Genomic DNA, 23,938 nt, shown 5'->3' with positions numbered 1-23,938 from the left:
GGTCCAACCAAGATACACAAACATCGCTTCAGAGGTGATGATGTAGGTGAGTTGGAAGGAAATATGGAAAATATGGAAAAATATTGAAAGGACGGTGTCTACATTAAGCTCTTTAACACAGAAAGAAGGAATGAGACTGTAATGGTAAAATATCAATCCTCCCCAAAGGTAAAGCTTTCTAAATGTATAGACATCAAACAACACAGATACAAAACACTTAAAACATAGGAATGAAAACGACATGGTGTAGCCCACAATTATAGTTGGATGCTTCAATATTAATCCATCAACAACAAAATAACTAGATGAAATCATCACAAATATGAAACATCAACAACACTAAGGTCCAGGAGAATCTAATGACATTCACAGTAGTCCCTCCATGCTATGACAGCAAACCCACATTCCTTGTGAAACCCACTGAAAAAAAAAATACCAAGACTAGACATGTCCTGGGTCAGGAAAGAAACCTCATCAAATGAAAGATTTCCAGCATCAGAGTGTTCTCAGTCCAATCAACTCCAGCTGGAGGCTGATAACTAAAAGGCAAGAGGAAAACCTTCAAACACTTGAAGACTACTTAACCCATCAGTCAGAAAAGAAGTCTCAGGGGTTTTGAAAAAACTACATTGAACCAAATAGAAGTGAAAATACAGCACACCAAAATGTGTTGGACAGTTAAAGCAGTGCTCAGAGGGCCTCTTATGGCACTAAATGTCTGCCTTAGACAAGCAGAACACCCCTAGTCAATAATCAAATTTCCTACTTCAAGATCCTAAAAGAAGAGGAGTCAAACTCCCATGCTTAGCAGGATGGGGAAAAACAAAAGCTGAAATCAATGACATGGAAAACAGAAAGCAATGGAAATCGATGAACAAAAAGCTGGCTCTTTGTAAATGATCAATAAAATTGGTAGTTCCTCGTGTGCTGAGGAACTCCACACTGTGCGCTCCACTGCATCCTCTCCTCTTACGGTCACAGGGTCCCTGCCCTCAGCAGCACGACAGACCTCAGAAAACCCGAGTCTGTTATACTATGCATCATTAGGACACTGCCCCAGTGTGTACAGAGGCTGCCACCCAGCTCAACCATGGAAGCGGGGAAGGGGGTGGAGAGCACCCAGTGATCCACTCCAAAGAAAACAGCAGTGGGGAGCACAGTGGTGGTAGTGGAAGAGTGGGTTCCTTGGTTTCTGGCCCCCCATTCAGGACATGTGGGGCCGATGCAGGGTATGAAGCTTTGTGTTCCCTTCCGGGAAGTCCATCTACAGGAGCATGAATGGAGCACACACCTTGGTGTGATCTAGGTTGGGAAATAGCTCATGATTATTGGCAGCTGGGTGACTTCCCGGCGTTCATCCATGACACTGGCTGGGTACACAGAAGTGTGGTGCGCTGGAAATGCTGTCAGAGTGTAAGGTGTTGCAGGCACCAAAGCCTATCACTTGGGTTGAACCCCTGCCCTTCCCTGCCCTGCCCTGCCCTGCCCTGCCCTGTGTACTAGGCAAGGAAACCTGACCTCACAGAACTCCAGAGTCCTAGCCTGTGTGTCAGGAATAGTGATAGCAAAGTGCTACCTCACAAGCCTGTGTCGACAAGGAGGAGCAACGCAGGCAATTTCAGGCCATACCTAGAAGACCCTGGAAAAGCAGTCAGCAGCTGGCTCAGATCTTGCCACCACTTAAACCATATCACAGCTGGTACTCACAGCACCAATTTCAATGTAATTGATGACCGTAAGTCATTGATGCTGGCATTGTTGAAGATTTTGCTGATGTTGCTAATGATGTCATTGATAATGATATTGTCATTGATTACTGGTGTTGTGGATGATGTTGTCATTGTTGATGATAGTGTCATCAATGATAATGATGTCACTGATGTTGCTGAAGGTACTGTCATGGATAATGTCCCTGATGTGATGTGGATTGTATCATCATGATGATAGTATCCCTGATATTGCTGATGGCATCTCTGATGTTGCTGTGTTAGTGTCACTGGTGATTATGTCTTTGATATTGCTGATAATGCCATCATTATTGTTAATAATGCCCTGAGTTTTGATGGCCACATTTTGCTTTTATGTATTTGGCCACATGTTGCTTGAAATTTGATGCCACTCCCTTCCTTGGCCACCACTTGAAAGATCCTCAAGCCCACTCCGGCAGAAACACTCCTGGGAGGGCTCATGGACCTCCTCCCAGAGGGCAGCTTAGGCTCCTGCTTTCGCCAGGCTCACTGCTATGACACACACCCAAACGGTACGACTTGAAGGAAGAAAGGTTCATCTCAGCTCGTAGTTTCACATGTCTCAATCCAATGTTGGAAGGGTCTGAGATAAGGCAAAACATCATGGCAGAAGGAGTGGGTGGCAGAGGCTACTCACCTCATGATGAGGAGTAAGCAGAGAACAAACAAAAAGGAACCGCAAACAAAATACACTACAAAAGTGGTTCTGGAATCTTCCTCTTGCAGCCAGGCCCCACCTACAAAAGTGTCCACCTCCTCCCAAAATACCTACCACTTCCTGGGGACCAAAGGACCAACAGATGAGCCAGCAGGGACTCAAGATTCCAACCAGGAGTACTTTGCAGCAGGGGCATCACGGTCCATGGAGCTGGGCAGGTTCCTCTTAGACACAGTGAACCTGAGCTCTACAAGGATAGGTGCTGGGGACGCTCACCAAGCTCTTCATGACACTGAAGCTAGTAAGCCCTTGAGGAGTGAAACCGTAAGTGCAGGACAGGAGGAGTGAGCCCCTGAGCGTATATGACAAAGCTTGACAAAGTCACCGAAACAAGAACCAGGGTTGGCACTGCTGGGCATATGGCATCAAAGATCTCATGCTGTGCGGGACCTCTTCTAACCAGGTTTTGATTATTAACTGTGTGGTCTCAGGTCTCAGTTTCTTCATCTGCAGGATGGAAATTATGATATCACTTCTCTCATAGGATCATGATGAGGTCAGACTTCAAAGATCCAGGAAGTGACCCAGGCCCAGGTGCACAGGTAAATGGGACCTGTTCTCTAGCACGGAGTGGCATCACTGACAGTCTGGGTGCAATGTGCAACTGTTCCCCCTGCTTGCTACATGGCCATAGGAAATCTGGCTGGCCTCTCTGCATTTTCCCTGCCTCATCTGTTGAGAGGACTCTTCCCTGCCATAGAGGTGAAAGGATGGCTAGACAAACCTTGGAGCCCAGGTTGGGGTGAATTCCATGTCGGTTTCATTGTCATTCAGGAGAGAAGCAGGCTGTGGGATGTGGAAGGAAGCCCTCTCCACCTTGTCCCCACCTGGCCTGGAACAGACATACCTAAGGAGCCGAGGGTGCTCTGACCTCTGTGTCCTGGTCCCAACTGCTCCTTCTGTTTTGCATTCTCCTTTCATGGACAGTTTTAATAAGCAGGGTCCTGCCTGCTTCCCAGGGTACAGAAGGAGGGAGCAATGTGGTGCCATGGTGGAGCTCGTGCAAGCCAGGTACCCACAGCTTCCTCTCCCCTCACCCAAGGCCCGGAGGCCCTAGGAGGTCCTGATAAGGCCTGAAGCACAAGCACAGAAAGGAGGGTCAGGGCCTCCTCACGCTAGTGGAGTCCACTTGCTGGGCAACCTCCCTACATCCAGCTCTTCAGGTCTCTCGAGCAGAGAGTAACCCCTCTGCAGACACCTACCACCAGCCTGATGGCCAGGAAGATTCACAGGCCACAACGATCCCGTACTGCTGGGTACAAGAAGCTGAGGAATGCATAGTTCAGTACCTAAGCCACAAGGCCCAGGACAGGGTGGAGATGAGGCAGTGTTTTAAAATGAGGCAGGGTATTCAAGTATGTGCAAACCTGGACTTTGGCTGCACCACCCACCAGGAGACAAGAAGTCACCTCCATGTCCTTGTCTGCAAAATGGATTAGATGGCCTCGACTCTGCTGTGTCTTGGGACTGCTCTGAGATGAACTGGGTGAGCTATGAGAGACCAGAGTCACCCCAAACCCCAGAGAGCAAAGGAGCAAACACTGGCTCACAGCTCAGAAACATCCAGCCACCGGTGAGGACTCACTGGGTCTGTCTGCTCTATCCTGCACCCAGATTTTTGGCAGAGGCCAAAGTGAAGCCAAGGTCCTTGACATTCTGGGAGGATGGTCTAGAAGCAAAGATGTGAGTGAGGCCATTTGCTAAGCGGAAGGGACCACCATCATGTTCCCGCATTGTAGACCCATCGCCAACTAAGCTGTAAGTGGTACCCATGAAAGCCCTGAATAGCCGCGCGGGGTCTCTTAGCTTAGAGTGACTTCTGTGTCTCCCAAGGCATTTGGCAATTTCTCCTGTCATCAACTGCTCCACATGGTCTGTGGAGGCGACTTTGTGCCCTTCTTTGTCCTCTCTTCCTCTCTCTAGGTACACCAGGCACATGAAGGAAAAACAGAACTGCAGCAATTTCTGCAAAGATAAGTGGGTAGCTACCTTCCTCACATCGAAGGAAAGCCCTGCACTCTGGCTCAGCATTGCTTGGTGACAAGCCCCATACTGTGCTAAATCAGGCTGCAAGCTTCAAAATCACTTTAATTTTTTTAAACTTTTATAGACTTGTTTTATTTATTATTCTGAGGTGGTGGAAATGTGCATGCCATGTGTGTGTGTGTGTATGTCTGTGTGTCTGTGTGTTTATGTGTGTCTCTGTGTATGTCTGTGTGTCTCTGTGTGTGTACATGTGTGCCTGTGTGTGTCTGTATGCATATCTATGTGTGTCTCTGTGTGTGTCTGTCTGCATGTGTCTGTGTGTGTATATGTGTGTCTCTATGTGTGTGTCTGTATGTATGTGTGTATGTATGTATGTATATCTATGTGTGTCTCTGTATGTGTCTGTATGTGTGTCTGTGTGTGTGAACATGCACATGCCATGGTGCATGGAGGGTGGGTACAGGTCAGAGAATATGCCTACTGAACCATCTCATCAGTTTAGATCAGACTTAATATACAAACATATCAACAATCCTCATGTCTCTCAGCTGAAGAGACAACACAAAAACCACTCTATGCCAGCCACCTATTACTATATAATAAACTACCCTGAATAAAGAATTTCTTAGGACAATCTTATCCAAACAATGCTGGGACGAGAAAGATGGCTCAGCAGTCAGGAAAATGTATTGCTCTTTAAGAGTACCCAAGTTCTCTTTTTCTTTAAGAGTACCCAAGTTCTATTCCCAGCACTGATGTTGGGTGGCCCACAAACACCTGTAACTTCTGCTCCAGGAGGATCCAACACCTCTGGGTCTCTTCAGAGCTAACATTCACATGTACTTACCTACACAGAGACACACACTTATACATGTGATTTAAAATAATAAAATAAATCTGTAACTTAAAAAAATACAACTACTTCAGACCATAGAGTTGAACAACGAGCTCAGAGGTGAGGGGTCCATGCCTGGCTCTGGGCTCCCCAAGCTAGTTCGTACAGCTCACGTCTGTTCTGAGGGGGAAAAGTCAGCTCTTCTGCTCTAAGCTGGCTGGTGACTGGTCCAGAATGGCTTTGGTTAGGACACCTTGGCTCATCTGCATGATAGTGATATCTACCAGAAGGCTCTGGTGGGCTTCTCCCAAGAGAGTGGGTTCTGACACCAGACCTGCATAGTCTTCCTGGGGCTCGGCTCTATGCTTCAGACATGATTACATCTTTTCTTTAACCAACCACATACCTCTTTCTAGCTTTGGGTACCAGGACATCCTGTTGGCAGCTAGAAATCAGTGTGATGAGAGTATTTACACGTAATATCTTCCAGGAGTACGCACAGGGCTTCAGGCTTTGGGTGGAGAAGAAGTTGTTTGTTAAAACACAATTGGTCACATTCAACTAGCCAGACAAGAGTCACTGAGTCAACCCTGACCAGGGAAAGGGGGACAACAGACCAGCTCATGGTTACTGAATTCCCCCTGCTTTATCCTTGATAGTTTCACATCCCTTGCGTCTCCTCACCCAGGACAATCCAAAGAAGGAGCATGTCTGGGACCAGCCACCACCTCTCTTCACAGAAGGGTCACAACGCGTCACATTATGCAGGGAAATCAGGTAATAAAGAGACTTGCAGACATGCAATCAACGCCCCATCAGCTCTGACCAAGTTCCAGTCCACACGTGAGCAAGGCAGGACATCTGTATCCTAGTTGTCTCCCCACCACAGCAACCACAGTACCCCAGCCTTATAAAAGCTCCCCAATCCAAACAACTAGGAATTTGCGAAAGTTATTGCTGTAACATTGGTGAAATGAGCCCATTAACGATATGGGCAGTGAGCCTGGGCCAGGCTCTGAGTTGGTAACAAAAAGTGAACAGGGCTGTAGTGAGGACACCCCTGGCCGAGCTCTGAGGCACACCCGCACTCCCGAGTCCCAGAACAAACAGTGTCGGCCTCTTTTCTTTTCCCCTGGGAAAGTGTGTACCTCAAATGGCTTTTTTAAGTCCAGCAAGCTGGGGCTGCCGGCTCCGCATGGAGGGTCAGGGGAGTGGCAAAGTGGGGTCTGTATGACTTGGGCATCCCTGGGGGTGACAGGCCAGAGGTGACCAAGCACTCAGGCTTGAAAGGATTCTGCAGGTGGATGAAAGAGGAGGGAGAGGGGAGAGGGAGGAGGGAGGAGCGGGAGGAAGGAGAGGGAGGCGGAGAGGAAGAGCTACAGCACTGACAGACCAGATAAAGCGGAAGAATGTGACAGCTCTCAGGGAGGGCTCGTACAGCTCACAGAATGACAAATCGGAATCCGAGATCCCAGCAGGCTCTCAGAGCGGTGGAGGCCGCCCCAGGGGACACTCGGTAATGTCTTGAAGTGTTCTCGTTGGTATAACATGGACAGAGGGTACTACTGGCATCTAGTGGGCAGAAGCTGGGCATGGAGCTCCCAGCCCATTGTGCACAGCATAGCCCCCAGCAAAGGAGTCCGGACCCCAGGCAGCCTTTGAGTACAGGGTCCAGAGCAAGAAAGCAAACGCAATCATAGCAGGGATAGCTTTCCCAGGCCAGAAAGAGAAAGACCTGCCCACCACGTGTGTCTGTGCCTACCAGAGTTCACGGGTCAGGACACCTGAGCCCGAGAGGACCTGCCTGCCAAGCCCCCTAGAGCCAGCCACCCCAAGCCTGCCTGTGAGGAAGCTGCTTGCTATTCTGCCCCAGACCCCAGCACAGCTGGCTCCCAGCCCCGGGGGGTGGAGGGCCACCCTAATTACTCTAATGGCTTGTAATCAGGCGTAATGGGGGTGTTTGTACACACCAGCGAGTGAGCTGCAGGTGTGGAAGACAGGCGAGTCCCATGGGGCTCCCAGAGGCTCCTCTGCGTGCCAGCTGACAGGCCAGGGGGCCCAGAGGCGACTTTGTTTACCCCAGAATGCCTTGAACCTCCAGTGGGCTCCCCAGCTGCGTGAGAAAAGCCTCTTCCCTGCAGACCATTCATAGAGACACCCAAAGTTCTCAGCTGCAGCTCCCATCAGCCATTGCTTACTGGGCCCTCAGGCCGGTGATGTAGAAAGCAGCCTTGGCATCAATGATCCCCAAGTCACAGTGGGGAAAAGGGCACCACCGCTGGCTTAGGGTGTCCTGGTCCCAGGTTAGCCCTGTAACAAACAGTGATCACAGTTGATACTGCTGCTATCCCCAGTCTTCACTGAGCAAGCATTTCCCCAAACATGAGCCCATTCCATAGTTGGGGCACCTACATAGGACATTATTGCTCTTGTTCCTTTTTCACAGACTAGGGAAACTGAGGCTCAAGGAGACTGATTCAACCTATGACCAGCTACTCAGGAGCACATGCTGCAACCAAATCAGAGTCTCTGACCTGGGGACTTTCAGTGACCATGCTGAGGCAGAAGTGGGTCAGAGGGAACAGAGAGGAGGCATGGACTGAATACAGTGTGTAAGAGATTTCAGCCTAGGATTCAAGAGGATGCAGCCCTTACAGAAGCTCAGGAGAGTCCAGTGCCTCTAGGGTCAAGTTGTGAAGCCTTGACTTGGATCTACTTTCTAGAGTGGAGGTGTGTCCCTCCTGCCTCAGGTGAGGATGCCCTCCAGGTCAGGAACCCTGATGTAAGGTGCTGTGCTTTCCCAAGCTTAAGGGACCAGGAAAAAAAAAAAAAAAAAACACTTGACAGGAGGCCAGGAGGCATCTTCAGACACAAAGCTTGGCTCTACCAGAAACATGCTGTGTGACCTTGGACAGAGCTCGCTCCTTCTCTGTGCTGTAATCCACTCACAGGCACATTCAAACTATCATGTTTTCCTGACCAACTTAGACAGGTCTGGGAGACCAGTTTGAGGGAAGAGGAGGCCACTTCAAGTGGCCAATACTGAACTCCAACCCTCCATCCAATGCCTGGACTTCACCTCTCTGCTGGGGCTGAAAAGCTTCCAACGTCACCCCAAACCTAGTTCCCCATGGTGTCCTTCATAGCTGTCAACAGGGGAGCTAAATATTGTCCTTCCTGTCTTCCTAGCCATAGCCGTGACAAGTTCTACCTTGTAAGGGCAGGTCTGTTCCCCCACAAACAGTCCACAGAGAGGGGAGGGAGGCAGGGGGAGATGGAGGAGCTGATGTGGGCCCCCTCAGAGGGACTGCTCCATTCAGTACAGACTTCATTTTGAAAACAATTTCAGCAACGTAATATATGCTAGGATCAGACAGATCGGAGGCCACAAGTGACACCAATAAGGTGTCATTCTTTCTCAGGGACAGCAGGACAGGAGGGGCGGTTGTATATTTTTAAGAGCCCTCATCTTTCAGGATACTCTCCTGAGTGTTTATGGATAAAAAACGAGCAGTTCCCTGTGCGCTGACATGGAAAATGCCCATAATTTATAACTCTAAGTGAGCACAGCATAGTGCAGATCAGCACATCCAATGGGTTCCAATTTGTTTCAGAAAGAAACTGAGCTCGATGCCTGCCTGCCCCCACGCACTTGCTCACACTGGAGAAAGATCTGGAAAGGCCATAGTGACTGTTGGCGCTGGACAGCACCAAAGGGAGGAGTGGGGGGTGCCATGTGGCTCTTAGCCTCTCTCTTGGTGGAGGACAGAATGATAGTACCAATGGGCAAGCTTCAGGGCACAGAGCATGTGCATACAGATATCAGCCACCATCAGCTGTGACAACCTCCAAGAGAGAACATCACACTCAAGGAGTTCCTGCTGGGAGAACCCAACACCACCCAGACAGGAGTCCTAAAGCATAGCCATCAGCTCTGGAGATAGCAGCAAAGGGTCCCATTGGGACATGCCACAGTCATGCAGCTGAACAGATAGGAAAAGGCTGAATGGGAACCTGTGGACAGTACTGACTGCCAATGTTTACAGTATACTTGGATCTGAGACCAGGTGTTCTGGAAAGCTGTGAGCCCCCAGGCTGGACCATGGGCCCCATGTTCTCTGGGGATGCTTAGAAGCCACAATGGGGCTTTAAAAGATCCACTGTATGGATGCACAGAGAAATGGACAGACATAAACACACTGAAGCCTGGAATTTGTTCCTGAATGCTAAGTGGTAGGGCAGGAGGTAATGTGTTGGGCAGCTGTGGCCAGCATGGTAACCAGAGTAGGGCACACTGTGCAGTCTTTTGCTGCTTTAGCCTATGTTCAGAAGATCCCTCATGGTCGTTAAAATTATTACAATGAGTTGTACTGATCAATCAGTCATGTTTGAAAGTGGTTCAGTGGGAAGTGTTTAAGATAGCATGGTACCATGTCTACATAAGAGGGGAAGTCAGGAGCAGAGTCCATCTACAAGGTGAGCAGGATGTTAGGGCAAGATGCTCAGCCATTCTGCAGCCTGTGGTTTTGTCCTCAGAGCAGAGGAGGCAACATCCACTGAGGATGGTATTCATGAAGTTGGGACCCTTGGAGAGACAAAAACACTGTTCAGTACCCAAGAAAACCTCTTCCAGAAATTTCCAAAACACTTGGGTCCACCAAAATGTGACCCTGGGGCCAGGAAGCCTGTGTTGGCATCTTCCACAGACAAGGAAGCCAGGTAGCACCAACAGTGGTACAAAGATGGGACAGGGTCCCCTTGGCCACCAGCTCTCCTGTGGACAGACTTGTTCTATACTGAGGTGTCTGCCATATGCAGACAGTCATCCTAAAGTCATCTCAGGTCCTTGCCTCACTTTCTCTCTCGGACAGGATAGGACACAACTTGCTGCCTGACGCTGGTCAGCAGGAACACTGGAGACACGAGCAGGGGAAGATGAGAACTCCTTCACACACAGGAAGTGACGTGGATCGCATCACCTGATGCTCCATGCATGGGAAACTCACCTTGAGCAGCCATGAGACTGCATTGAGGACCCATGCAGCATCCATATCCCACCTTTAGGATGAGGAGACTGTAGAGTTCTCTGTGAGAGCGCCTGCCATGATGATAGAGCTCTCTGATCTGGCTCTTGAGCTCTGAAAAAGCACAGGGTAAACCCTGTTACCTGTCAGGGACCCAAGGTTCAGAGAGACTGTGATGTGCCAAGTCACAGCTCAGAACATGAGCTGGGATGTTCCACCTCCAGTCTCTTCATCCCAGAACACCCAAGCCAGGTTCTGGCTCATGAAGCTGAAATTCTGCTTCACTCTTCCTTCAAGTTTCTCCCTGTAAAGCTGACTAAAAGATGCCAGCACTAACCCTGCAATGCCTTGAATGTTATGCTGCTCTGAAACCTCCTCCACCAAACTAATTAATCCAATTCTTTTGAATTCAGTGTCACTCAGATTTTCAAGACACAGGCACAATGCAGCCAGGTTCTTCACCAGAACATAACATGAGTGGCCTAAGTATCGTCCTGGCTCCCCTGAAGCCCTGTGAGTGGTCTATGTTTCCACTATAATCCCATCCTCTGAGCACTCATCACTATGGCTCATAAGCTCTCCCAGATCCCAGAGCCTCTAGAGCACAGGTCTCCAAACACGTCAGCATTCCCCCAGCAATTCCATTACGAAGGTGTAAGAACCATGTGGTCAAGTCCATCTGATATCACCAATCCATAGCAACGGCTTGGCATCAGTGGAAACAAAACAGCCAACAGAATCAGCTTAAGGGAGGATGGATTTGCCCTGGTTCACGGCTTTGGGGGAATCTCGGTTTGGCCTGAGAAGAAATGCATGGTGGCAGTTGTGGGTCCAGCCATGACTGGGAGCATTCAGTGGCTACTCACGCGGCAGCAGACAGAAAGTAGAGAGATCTGGTCAGAACCAGGGATGCACACAACTTTCAGACCCCCATGACCAGCTTCTATCAGCCAGACCTTGCATCCTAAAGACTCGCAGCCTTCAGAATAACACAGAAATGGGAGGCCACACATTCAAAGCGTCAGCCTGTGGGACTGTTTCAAACCATGATACCTCAGAAAGTTCAGGAACAGGGCCTTGGTTGGATTTATGGAGCTTTGCTCGGCTGGGCAGATGATGGCATACTTCCGAATATTGTCTGGCTGGCAGGCTTATGTGGCCTCCTCTCCCCGACCCCAGCTCCCAAGCCCCCCTCTACCAGCCCACTCCCATTGGAAAAGTGGCCGTGGCCCTCCCCATTGTGACTCCAGGTACCACTAGCCCCGTCTCCCTTTGAACCAAAACACTGCCCTGCACTCTGTTCCATGTCAGGGAAGGTTTCCGACTTGGGGTTCATCCCTAAAAGTCCCTCCATCCCAAGCTGAGCTCTTAAGTCCTGGTTCTCAAGTTTGTATGACACAAGAAGGGTCGGAAGGACCCATTCATGGTCCTTGTTGTACAGCACTCTGAAGGCATTCTCCCAAAACTGAACCATGGGTATTTATTGTTTGACTGGAGAAGGTTAAGGCAATGATTTGCTGACTTGGCACAGGTACCACTCAGACCCTCCCTCAGTGTGTCCTGGTCTGGGTCCCTCAGTTCTAATCCTTAAAGCCACCAGTCACCTGGAAGGCGGGGCATGTCAGAAGGATGAAACTGAAACCCTAGCCCTTGGGCTTCAGCTCTATCTCCCTCCGTGGGCTTTGTGCTCCACTATGAATGAGCCCCAAAAATTTCTTTGGGTCTCAGTTTCCCCATCTGTAAAGTGGACCTGAGAGCTCTTTCCTTTGTGCTTGCTCTGTACCCAAAACAAGGGCTCCTATCTTCTCCCATGTCTGGAGCATCCTGGCAACAGGACCCAAGCCTGCCTTGACAGCCATCAGCCCTTCAGTTCAGCTCCACTGAGCCACAGGGGGAGACCTGGAAGGAAGAAAGGGCAGTGTGTACTACCTCACAGGCTTTGCCACCTGAAAGGCTGTCATGTTCTCTGAAAAGGACAAGTTCTGCTGGTTATTAAGCGCACGCAGCCCAGCTGACTGTAGCCGAGAGATAAGGGAGCCTCCCGTGCCTGGGGATAGAGTTTTTATCCTGATGCTTTTTGTGGCTTTTTTCTTCCTTCCTTCCTTTCTTTTTTGGTCTTTTCCTTCTTGCCTCAACTTCAGTATATTAAAGCTCAGAAGGGACTCTTGTAATCAGATGAGAGAGCAGTGTGGCAGGAGGTGGAGCTGTGCACAGCAAATGGAAGTTAAAAAGAACACACACACACATGCACATGCACATGAGGCGGGAGGATGCCTTCTAGAGACATGGAAAGGCATAGCAGGATTGCATGGAGATGCAGGGGTCCCAGCCTTCACTAACCAGAATTGTCCTCTGCCCACTAGCAAAGGACAATGCCTAGACTTTGCAGGCTCTGTCTTAGGGGAAGCAAGGCCCCAAAGTGATAGCAGAGGCACAGTCACACTTGGAATTTTCCAGATCCCCCAGTCCAGCTCTCAGAACCTACTGCTGACTTCCCTTAAAGGCCCACACAAGTACACCTGTCACCTCCCAGGACTGATAGGCCCATCGAGGGTGGAGAAGGACTCACACATTCCCACAGCTCCCCTGGGCTCCAGGAATGTTCGCCTGAGTCCTCATATCTCATGTCACTGTCCATTTGACACCTCTAGTGGAAGCCTCAGTAATACCATGGCTCCCAGAGATGTCAGCTCACATCCAACTTCAACCATCACATAGAGGTGAATCTGAAGGACAAAGACCCCATTGTAAAACACTGCCAGATGTGACCATGTCCTTGGATAGGGACAGCAATCTCTCTCTCTCTCTCTCTCTCTCTCTCTCTCTCTCTCTCTCTCTCTCTCTCTCTCTCTCTCTCTCTCCTGCCACCAGCCTCTAGCACCTGACTAGTCTCTAGTCTCCTCTCTAAATCTTGCCTTCCTGGTGTCCACTGCGGGGGTAAGAACCACAGCTGTACCTTTGACACACACTCTACGATGGACAGAGTCTGCTGATACCCAGGAACCAGACTGATCATCATTTTTTAAGCCACAGACTCTATCTGGAGAGGCAATATGAGAGTCCAGAGCCTGGTGGCCTGGTAATGCCTATGCTCACTATCTTAGAGGCCAGTGCCATGCAGAGGAGTCCACTGGCCCCCTGTCCTTCTCATTTATACTGTGTCCCACTCAGGAAACAGCTCTAAGGGAACCCAGGGAGGGTGGCCTTCAATGTGACAGAGACCCATGCATATCGGCACATAGGATGGCAGCGACCAGTCACCTGCCTGAACGTATCTTTGATCAGAGTCTCGAGTTCCTGATATCTGTGTGCTGTGGAGGACACTACTTTCAACTCCTGGGGATTTAATTTCTTGAAGGATTCTGGGAGACAGAGGGCAGCAAGTATTTTTTTTTTTTTTTGTAACCCTCACCATAGCGCATTCTTTAAACAAGTATGTTGTCCCTTGTGGATGAGATAGAGAGTACGCAGGAATTTCCAGGAAGCGAGGGTGTCTGTCCATTGATCTCTCCGTTCTTTCTTAGCATCAGCTGTGGTTAAAGCCGGCCAAACCCCCAGCTAGACCTAGGCCCAGGTACCTGGACTGCCAGGGTCACAGCTTGTGAATTCTCTTATCAGACCATTTTCCCACGTATGGGGTTCAAGGACCCCAGTCCCTCAGACCCACACCCCAGCAAGAACAGCTGTGGAACCCTTCAGCCACTCAGACCCCTGCCTCGTCCACTGTACCCACCCACTCTGCTACAATCTCTGTCTGGTTTCCCTGGTCCCCAACATCACCATGCTCTGCCACCACAGGTCCCTTGTCAGCCTGACCTAGAAGAGTCACACTTCCCAGTGCCCAGAGAAGACTGTGCCCGTGACTCACCATGACTTGAGCTCTTACACCCTTGTTTTCCACCCATTTATAGCTGCCTCTTAGGGAAGGCAACTCTCCAAGCTAGGGTCATACTGTGCCTGGCACAGCAACACAGGCCACTAGCCTGAACCTACAGGGTGCCAACACCACCTTGCAACTCACTGGTGACAATTAGGCATGTCCCATGACACTGATGATCATCACATGCATGGACAGATGATACTGGGAGCTGGCACCTCCCGTGGCTCAAGGGTGACCCTACCTCACACTCTATACTCACAGAAGTCAACTCTCCACAGCAAGGGCCATCCTGTGCACTAGGACTGTCCACAGCCTCTGGCACTGAGCAGGAAAATATGTGAGCTGGTTCCCATCATTTGTCCTGAGTCCCCAGAGGCTCCACTTTGAGGGCTCTACACCAGCAAGAGACTGGGTGCTACAGGCACCCAAGACATGTCCAGTATGGAACATTTCCAACGTATCCCCTAAGTCCACTGCCCTCCCCCTCTATATCCACCATTTCTGCTGCTAATTCAGCCTTAGCCAGACCCCTCTGGTCCCCAGCATTGCTATGCCTTACTGTCAGTGTCCCTCATGCCAAAAGCAGTACCTTGTCACCCTAACCTAACAGAATCACACTCCTCAACAACCCCACAGGGACGGTGTGGCATGCCCAGGCATCAGGTGGATGTGGAGACATGGGTGGGGGTATTCAACCAGCTCTGAAGGGGACCAGGGGTGAACACTGAGTCCAGAGATGGAGTAGATCATGAGACCATGAACAGCTGAGGGGTAGGGCTAGGACCTGGTGACTGTCAGCAGATGAGTGACTGGCTGCCCTTGCCCCCACCCCCCGCCCCCATCCTGCTCATACCTCAGCCTGCATAGTGCTCTCTTCCTACAGTAGATAGATGGGCATTAGGAGCTGGTCCTGGGACAGGGAGCCCTAGCTACAGGGAGGAAGTTGGGCCACCACTGCCCTACAGAGGCTAGTCAGGATAGCCAGCACAATGACAACCTTGGAAAGGAAACCCGACTCAGTCAGCCAGGCCAAAAACAGGAATTGGGCTTACCTGAACCCAGCTACTCCCTCTGCAGATCTGGGAGCCCTCAGGGCAGACCCTGAAGCCTGAGAAGACCAGACTCACCCAAGGACCCAGCAACGGGTAATGTAGTCTTGGAGCCTGTGCCCACTTCCCCCAAGTCAACAGTGTTTCTTGAACTCATAGAGGTAAACGGATGTTCCTCAAGTCCCCTCATGCAAGGGTATCATTGCTGGGCTGTACAGCCTTGTTGAGTTAAGGAACCTGGGGCCTTAAAAGCCCGTCTGCCACATGGAGTCCCTGACTGCTCCAGGACAGGAATTCGTGAAACTCCAGACAAAGCTAGCTGACCCAGAGCAGAGGCTGGTGATCTAAGATAAGCAGGCAGAGGCCATGCCAGCTGTCCAGAGTCACATGACCTGCCTCCCACATCATCCAAGCTCTTCTAAGGCCCTCAGCTTCCCAGGATACATTCACCTGTTCTCCGACTCACCCCAAATTTCTAAATGGGACTCCCCACCTCACAGCGCATCTGTGGTTGCTGTGGAAATCCCACCTGAGCTACCACGATGGAGCCAAGCCTCTAGCAGGGACCGTACGTACAGTTGTTCCCATTTTACAGAACTGGAGGCTAAGAGACAGGGAAATGAGATCTAAGTGTCCAAGCCAGAGCCAGGACTCTGCAGGTGACTAAACACAGGGTCCAGTATGGAGAAAGGCAGTCACAGGCAGTCCTGGGTCAAGCCACATCATCACTGCCCTCCAGACATCTGTGCCCAGCAAGGTATCACACAAAGGTAGCTTTCCTGCCCTGGGCCTCAGGCATGCTTCCTTCCTGCAGAGCCTCAGCCTCAGCAGGGGCTACCCTGGGGTTGTCATTGTACACAAGATTCTATGCAGCTTGAGCAAAAGGCCTAGGTAGGACCTTGAGCCCTAAATGAACTAAGGGCCCAGTACATAGTGCTTGGCAAAGAGGGGCAGAACACAGGGCTAACTTCCCGGAATCCAGGGCAGAAGGGACCAGAGATGCCTGCTGTTGAAAGTCCGTCGACGTGTGATTACCAATAAAAAATCATGGTCCTAACAGGGGACCCGAGGTCAGACATATTGGTCTACTCTCTGTGCGGGTTCACTGTGATGGTCCACACTGCCCTGGGTCTCTGAGGTCAAGAAAGAGTCAGAGCCCATAAGACAGGACTGAGTCACGGTACCCCCACCAGCATCTATACTGACCACAGGAAAAGACAGGGGTCTCCTGTTTAAAATGTACAGGGGTTTCAGCAAACAAACACATGTCAGGCACTGTGTCCAGCTCTGGAAGGTGCCCTTCTTTCCATCCTCCCAACTGCCTAGGAAGCAGGTCATGGCCTCCCTGGTTCCACAGGAGGACAGCCCTGAGGATATCCAATCTTCAGGAAGAAAAGGGAAGGAGGAAATCTGGACAGAAGAGCTCAGATTTTGAGACATTATCCCCCAAAGACTGCTGCAATGTTCACTTTGCATGTGCTCACAACCACAGGTGTCTCTCCACCGGCTCTGTCCTGTGGTCACTGAGGAAGGAATCTCTCTCTCTCTTTCTCTCTCTCTCTCTCTCTCTCTCTCTCTCTCTCTCTCTCTCTCTCTCCCTCAACCCTCCTTTTCTTTTTGCTCAGGGATATCCTACCATTCAGTTCCTTCTCTTCTGTTGATGGGATGGTTGGGGAAATAGCTTACAGAGTTACCTGATGAATACCGACACTTTGTTCTCAAAGATAATATCAACCATGCCAACGTTAGTTGCTGACCACACTTCCAGGTAGCAGCTGCCTGGGGCCAGGGAGGTAACTGTGTTCTCATCTGGGGAGGTCACACAGGCAGACAACCCCTTGCAGTGCTGAAATGACAGCCTGAGACCTAGCTGGCACCCGCTCAGATCTCACCAGGAGGCTGGCATGGACTGGTCCCCTCCAGAAGGTACCCCAGCAGGCTACCTGCCAGTCTTTCGGTCCAGTCTTTCGGTCATAGTCATCTGAGAAACCATCCCCTGAGACAGCCCTGTGATAAAAGTGGATCAGGGATGAGGAAGCGGCCCTTGCCTGAGAAGAGGGGAGATGACAGACTGGGTAGGAGACACCGGCCCTGTACCCGAGCAGACGTGATAGGTCGGTGGCCAGCCACCTTTGTTTTGTAGATGAGGAAATGTAGGTCAGGAAGGTAAGCAACATGCCCAGGATCACAGTGGTTGGTGGAAGCTAAGCCCAGGGCTTCTACCATCTTCATGTTATGAGGAGTGTTCCAGGGGTGGCATAACTAGCAAGGTCACACCTGTGTATCCACTCACCCGGCCCATCTATTCATCTGCCTACCCTTCACCCATCTATCCTCCCACGTGCCATCTGTCCTCCCACTGGTCCACTCATTCATCTTTGTGTTCCCATTTGCACCCAACCACCCCTTCTTCCTCCCTGCCATCTACACACTTATGCATCCCTATGTCTTTTATCCATCTGCATCTCTTACTCATATTCAGCCACCCAGCCATCCTCCATCCACCCACCCACCCCCATCCACCCTTCTACCACTCATCCATTCACACACCACCCATCCATCCACCCATCTGTTCATCTCTATACATCCACCCATTCACTCACCTGCTATATATCCATATGCTACCCGCCTCTCTGCCCATCCATCCACATACCACACATCCAATCCACACACCATTTACCCATCCACACATCCACCAATACATCAGCCTGTCCACCAACCAAATGCTACCTACTCACCCACCCATCCATCAAATTGTCTTCCCACTACCTATCCATATACTTGTCTATCTACCCATCCATCCACCTGTCTATCCGTCTCGCCACCAACCATCCCACACTTCCCCATCCATCCATCTTCCCACCCCCCCACCCCTCAACCTGCTCATCCATCTGGCTCTACACAACACTGTGATGGGAGAAGGCATCTTGTTCAATATTGGCATCATTATAATGGGGAATCAGCTTAGGAAGGAAGAGGAGGGGGAAGAGAGAGAAGAGTTATTCTTTTTTTTTTTTTTTTTTTTTTTTGGTGTTTTTCGAGACAGGGTTTCTCTGTGGTTTTGGAGCCTGTCCTGGAACTAGCTCTTGTAGACCAGGCTGGTCTCGAACTCACAGAGATCCGCCTGCCTCCGCCTCCCAAGTGCTGGGATTAAAGGCGTGCGCCACCACCACCCGGCTGAGAAGAGTTATTCTTAAAGACACCTATGACAGACTCCACGGAGGTCACACACCTCACCCTTACCATTTCTTTACCAGGATATGGGTACCAATCCCTTGACTCTTCCTTCCTCTCCCTCCTCAAGCTTAAACAAAATCACCGTGGGCCCTGCCCTCACACTGACGTAACCCTGAGAAGCAGATGGGGGGTGTGGCAGTTTGTGTGATAGATGTCCCCTCTAGTCTCTTGCTAGTCCCAGCTCAATCGCTTTGCTTTGGGTTTTCATTTGAAGAAGTGATCTCTCATCTTCCTTTCTGCTCTGGCCACCATGCCTACTGCTGGCAGCTATGCTTCTCTGCCATGATAAACTCTTATCTCTTTGGAACCAAAAGCACAGACAAACTCCTCTCATTAGTTACTTTTTGTCATGGTGTTTAATGACAGCAACAGAAAAATAATGGGGGCCTGTATCCCCAGCACCCACATCATAGGACTCTCATGACTTTCTCTAGACCTTAGTCCCTCCATCCATGCCATAAAACAATGTGACCAGAGAGTCTCCAGGGCTCAGAACTTCCGGGATCATAGACATAGCAACCTAGGGGAGGGGTGAGGTCTGGGTAGGTACAGTGAGCACGTGGGGTGATTAGTTGCCAGGCCTGCCTCCCACCCTCCTTCCCCATGACTCACCTGTCCACAGTTGATGAGTCAGTGCTGTGAAGGGGGACATGGCTCCAGCCACCCCCGTAACTACCGAGGACCCGTGCTCTGGAGGGAGCTTCCCAGTGTGGGTGACAGTATCCAGGGAATTATCTATTTCAATCACTAAGATTATCAAGGCCCAGAAAGGTGACCTCCCCTGTGCAAGCCACACAGGTGGGGGCAACAGCATAAGCTCAGCAAATCTCCCACAGGACAGTGGGCTGACTTTTGTCCAGCTTTTCCACCACTGGGCTCAGACTTCAGTAAGGCCCTGGACTGGGCAGGAAAGCCCCCCAAAACCAGCTCCCTGTATTCCCACCTTTTAGTCTTGCTCCCTTAGAAAGGAGAGGCTAGCTGGCTTGTTCCATGGGGACCTCTGCATCCTCCATGCTCAGGGCTAGCCTCACACTTTGAAAGAGTTTCTAGTCCTGGGTCGGGGAGAATAGGTTCTGTGGGTTGTAGCCCTGTTCCAGCTCTTGGATTGGCAGGTAACCCGGAGATCCTGGAGTGGGGACTGCCTGGTATCCAGCCAGGGTATCTTCAACACTACAATGGGTAGGACTCAGTGGGAGGACTGCATAGCCCTGGATCCAAGGGTCCTGGCATTCCCTATGGAGGGGATGGAGTCCGTCCTTAGTGATCGTCTTTGGCTTCAGGCATCCACTCATTTGCTCCCTCACTCATTCATGGCAGATGGGTCCACTCAGCATGTACAAGGACTTAACACCTACCAGCTCTTTCTGCCCTGGATTCCTGGATGAGGCCTGCAAGGCTGTGCGGGCTAATTTTATATCAACTTGACACGAGCTAGAATTATCTAAAAGGAGGGAACCTCAACTGAGAAAATGCCACCATAAAATTCAACTATAGGGCATTTTCTTAATTAATGATTGATGGGGAAGAGCCCGGCCCATTGTGGGTGGGGCCATCCCTGGGCTGATGGTCCTGGGTTCTATAAGAAAGCAGGCTGAGCAAGCTATGAAAACCAGGCTGGTACCCATCCGGTCTCTGGATCAGCTCCTGCCTCCAGGTTCCTGCCCTGCCTGAGTTCCTGCCCTCAGTGTCTTTAATGATGAACTTTTCTATGGAACTGTGGGTAAAATAAACCTTTTCCTCCCCAAGTTGCTCTTGGCCACGGTGTTTCATCACAGCAATAGTAACCCAAACTGAGCCACTTGGTTCCCCCTCTCTGCCAGGTGCCACATGGCTTGGGCACTTGGTCTATTTAGGACTCACAGCCTCAGGCCCTTTGTTTCAGCAAGCAGAGTAGGGTAGTAATGAAAACCATGCAGCAGTTTCCCCTGAGGTGCGCGAGGCTACATCCCTATGCTCTGGGAGTGGCTAGCGGTCATACCGAGTCTCCATGGATAGGTGAGCACAGACAGAGTCGGGAGCAGGATCCAGTATCTGTCCTGGTCATAGATTCTGGAAACCCAGTAGGAGCCACAGTAGGACTCTGAAGTGGAGAGACTGACACTGACCAGACATGGCAGAGGCCACAGAGGGAAGTCACCTCTAGTTCCTCCTCTTGACCAATGCCTTATTAATCTCAGATGTCTGGAAGAGAGCAGTGTGGCCAGACCCAGGAGCTGCTCACACCTCTTTCCCTCCACATTGGCTCTTTACACAACTATTTGCAGAATCCGGGATGTGGTGGGACCACCCTCCACCCGCCTACAGGTGCCCCCCATGTCCATGCCCACCCCTACATCCTCTGCCTGGTATGAGAGCAGGCCCACAGGCAAGGGCCACTGTGGATTAAGCACTTAATGAGTGACAGGGAGGTGAAGGGTCCATCTGCCATGTCACCAGCGCCCACCTGGAGTTGGCATGCGGAACTATGTATGCTCTGAGCTGGGGGTTCTGAGCAATGGCTGTCAGGCCACTGTCCTATGGGAACTTGTGTGGAGGTGTCCTCAGCCGAGCCCCCATGGAGGAGAAGGTGCCCTGCTTCCTCCAGGACACTATCCATCTCCTGCTGCCCTGTGGTCCATTCTCGCCTGCTTCCCTTAATAGTTTTTATTATCTGATTCACGGGATCACTATTTTAATACTTAAAGTGGATTTGAATTAGTATAACTGGCCCTAAGTGAAAATAAATTAATGTTAACACATAAGAAGTTTCTCCAGACAATTAGAAACCAAACCAGATAAAATTAATATGTCTCATCTTCCCCGCTCCCTCTCAGAGCCCTGGCATCCAGATGGCATCGGGTGGCGGGTGGAGATGGATCTTGATGGCCTAGACCTTCCTGCATCAGGGAGGAAAGTGCCCAGCATCGCTTCTGCCCACAGCTTCATAGACAGGCTGCGCCAGGAGACAGAGGGGAAGCTAAGCAGCCGTTGGACAGCTGAGGGTGGGGGACAGCTGAGCAGGCAGAGGATGGTGTCAGGATGGCTTCCTCTCCTCGACATGACCCTCGGCAGCAGAGGTGAATTTGCTCATAGCTACACTTGCGCCCCAGTCAGAGGAATGGAGGCAGGGGATCCACCAGGGCCTATGAGGATCTCAGAACCACCTACTTCCTCCATGGCTGTGAGTCACCCATAGTCACTACATCCCCATACCTGCCGCTTGGCGTGCCAGGGGGCTGGATGCTAGGCCTTCCCAGAAGCCTCTGATCCAACCTACCCTTCCCCAACCTCCACCAGCATCTTCACGGGAGGACATTTCTGCTCAGAGATGAATTGGCCTGCTCCAGGTCAAATAGAGCTGGCTCTCTGTGGTCTCCTGTCCCTTCCAACATGCCCTCCAGCTCTGTGGGGGACCAGAGTGGCAGGTGTCTCGTGGTGGGAAGGTGTATCTTTGTTCCAAGGACTGCCTGAGGCATTAGCCTGACTCCTTAAAATCCTCATTTCCCATCTAGAAAAGAGGTTCCCGAGGAGGGGGGGGCAATCAGTATCACCCCAGGAGGACACAAGTCCCCTGCCCCTCAGGCAGCTGTTCCCAGGACTCCCCTGGAATGAATCAACTCTCCTGGCAACAGTGACGCACGCCACCCACCTGCGCCCGCCAGCCTCGCGCCCTGTGTCCTTGCCGTCAGCAGTTCTCTGAAAGATATTCAGGTTTTTCCTTCTTCCTTTTTTTTCCCCTGTGGGCGTTGAAGGGAGAGACAGCGTCACCTGGGATGACTTCTACCAGAGACGGCATCATCGACAGGTCTACCCAGCAACCTCCTCAGGTGACCTGTCCTCGCCACCTCTCACTGCCCCTTGGATGCTGCTTCTGGCCCCTCTGTGGTTCCATGGCAACTGACAAGGTGGCCCTGACCCTCTCCCCTGTGACATGACAACTGTGAGCATTTCAGCCTCTTGCCACAGGCTGGGCAGACAGCTGTTTTCAGAGCACCCACCGCTGCCCACAAGCCTCCAGCGTTTACTGGAGACTGGTGCCTCTCACCCATCTGCACTGCCCTGAAACCCAGAGGGCTCAGTCAAACCTGTTGCCCATTTCCCTCTTCTTAACTTTACCCTTTAGCAGGTGGATTCAAGCCAGCTTCTCAGAAAGCCTGTGCCCCATCCCAGGTACCCAAAACCAAACCACATCCTCAATTTGCATGTGGAACGGGGAAGCCACTCTACCCCTCACATCTGGGACAGAGTCAGTCACTTCTCTGTTGGAGGGGGCCTGGGATTCACCTTGGTGTGGGTGAGTACCTGGAGCTCAAAGAGCCCAAGAGCTTTCCTCACAGAAAGAGTCCAGCCCTGTAGGTGCTGCAGCCCTGAGAGTCCCATTGTGGATGGAACTGCACATGCCCTTTGTTCAACTATTGCTCCTCAGGACTCATTCTGCAGCTTGACCCTGGAGATGAGGGAGTGCTCAGTGCAAGGCCAGTGGGAAGAGGCCAGGTCCATGTGAGGAACACAGCACAGGGGACCAGGTAAGCAGAGCCACCACACGGCCATGTCGAGAGCCACACAGGAGCACGGGGAAGAGTCTACTTGAAACCTGGCATAGGCCTGCAGGACAAGGACAAGGCTTTGAGGAGTTCAGCAAATCTGATGGAGGTAACAGTCAGCAGAAAGGGTAGAAGGAGGCACAAAGATGCACACCAGAGCACCGGCCACTGGGACACACTGTGAGCTTGTCACAGGGGTGGGTAGATGGATACATCGCCTTCAAGAGCAGCCTTGAGAACCTAATGTGGGGCTGGAGAAATGATTCAGTCAGTAAAGTGCTAGCTTGAGGACCCGACTCTGGGTCCCCGTCATCCATACAAAGAGGTGAAGTCACAGCACATGTCTATGATTCCAGGACCGAACAGACAAAACGGGCAGCTTTCTCTGGAGCTTAGTGACCAGCCAAACTAACTGAAACAATGAGCTCAACCTTAGAGAGTAAAGGGGAGAGCAATATAAGGTGGTTGACCAGGCTTAGACTGGTCTCTACATAGACAAACACTTACATATATATACACATAGAAACACACACACACCAAGATAGAAGAAAACAAAAAGTTAACAGTGCCAAGCATTTTGACCGAACTCATCCCTAGGGATGGCCTCTCCTCGATCCTGGTCAGTCCTGCAGGTGAGTCAGCACCACAAACCCGGGTTTCAGAAGACAGACTTGAGGGCAGGGCAAGAGATATGCGGGAAGGTCATCGCTCGGCAGAATGGTGGTGTTAACTTAGTTGCAAGAGACAAAGAGCCTGGCCCTCAGGGGCCTGAGTGCTGTGCTGTGCATATGGGTGTGTGACTCAGGCACTGATAGTGTGGACATGTGACTCAGGCACTGACAGTGTGGACATGTGACTCAGGAGCGGCTAGATCTGGGGTCCCATGATTCCTTCACTCACTTCCGCAATGTCCCCTTTCCAAGGCTCTATTTGGCAGC

The sequence above is a fragment of the Chionomys nivalis genome, chromosome 17 (assembly GCF_950005125.1).
Source record: "Chionomys nivalis chromosome 17, mChiNiv1.1, whole genome shotgun sequence".
NCBI classification, from domain to species: domain Eukaryota; kingdom Metazoa; phylum Chordata; class Mammalia; order Rodentia; family Cricetidae; genus Chionomys; species Chionomys nivalis.
Note: the sequence above shows the minus strand (reverse complement) of the source record.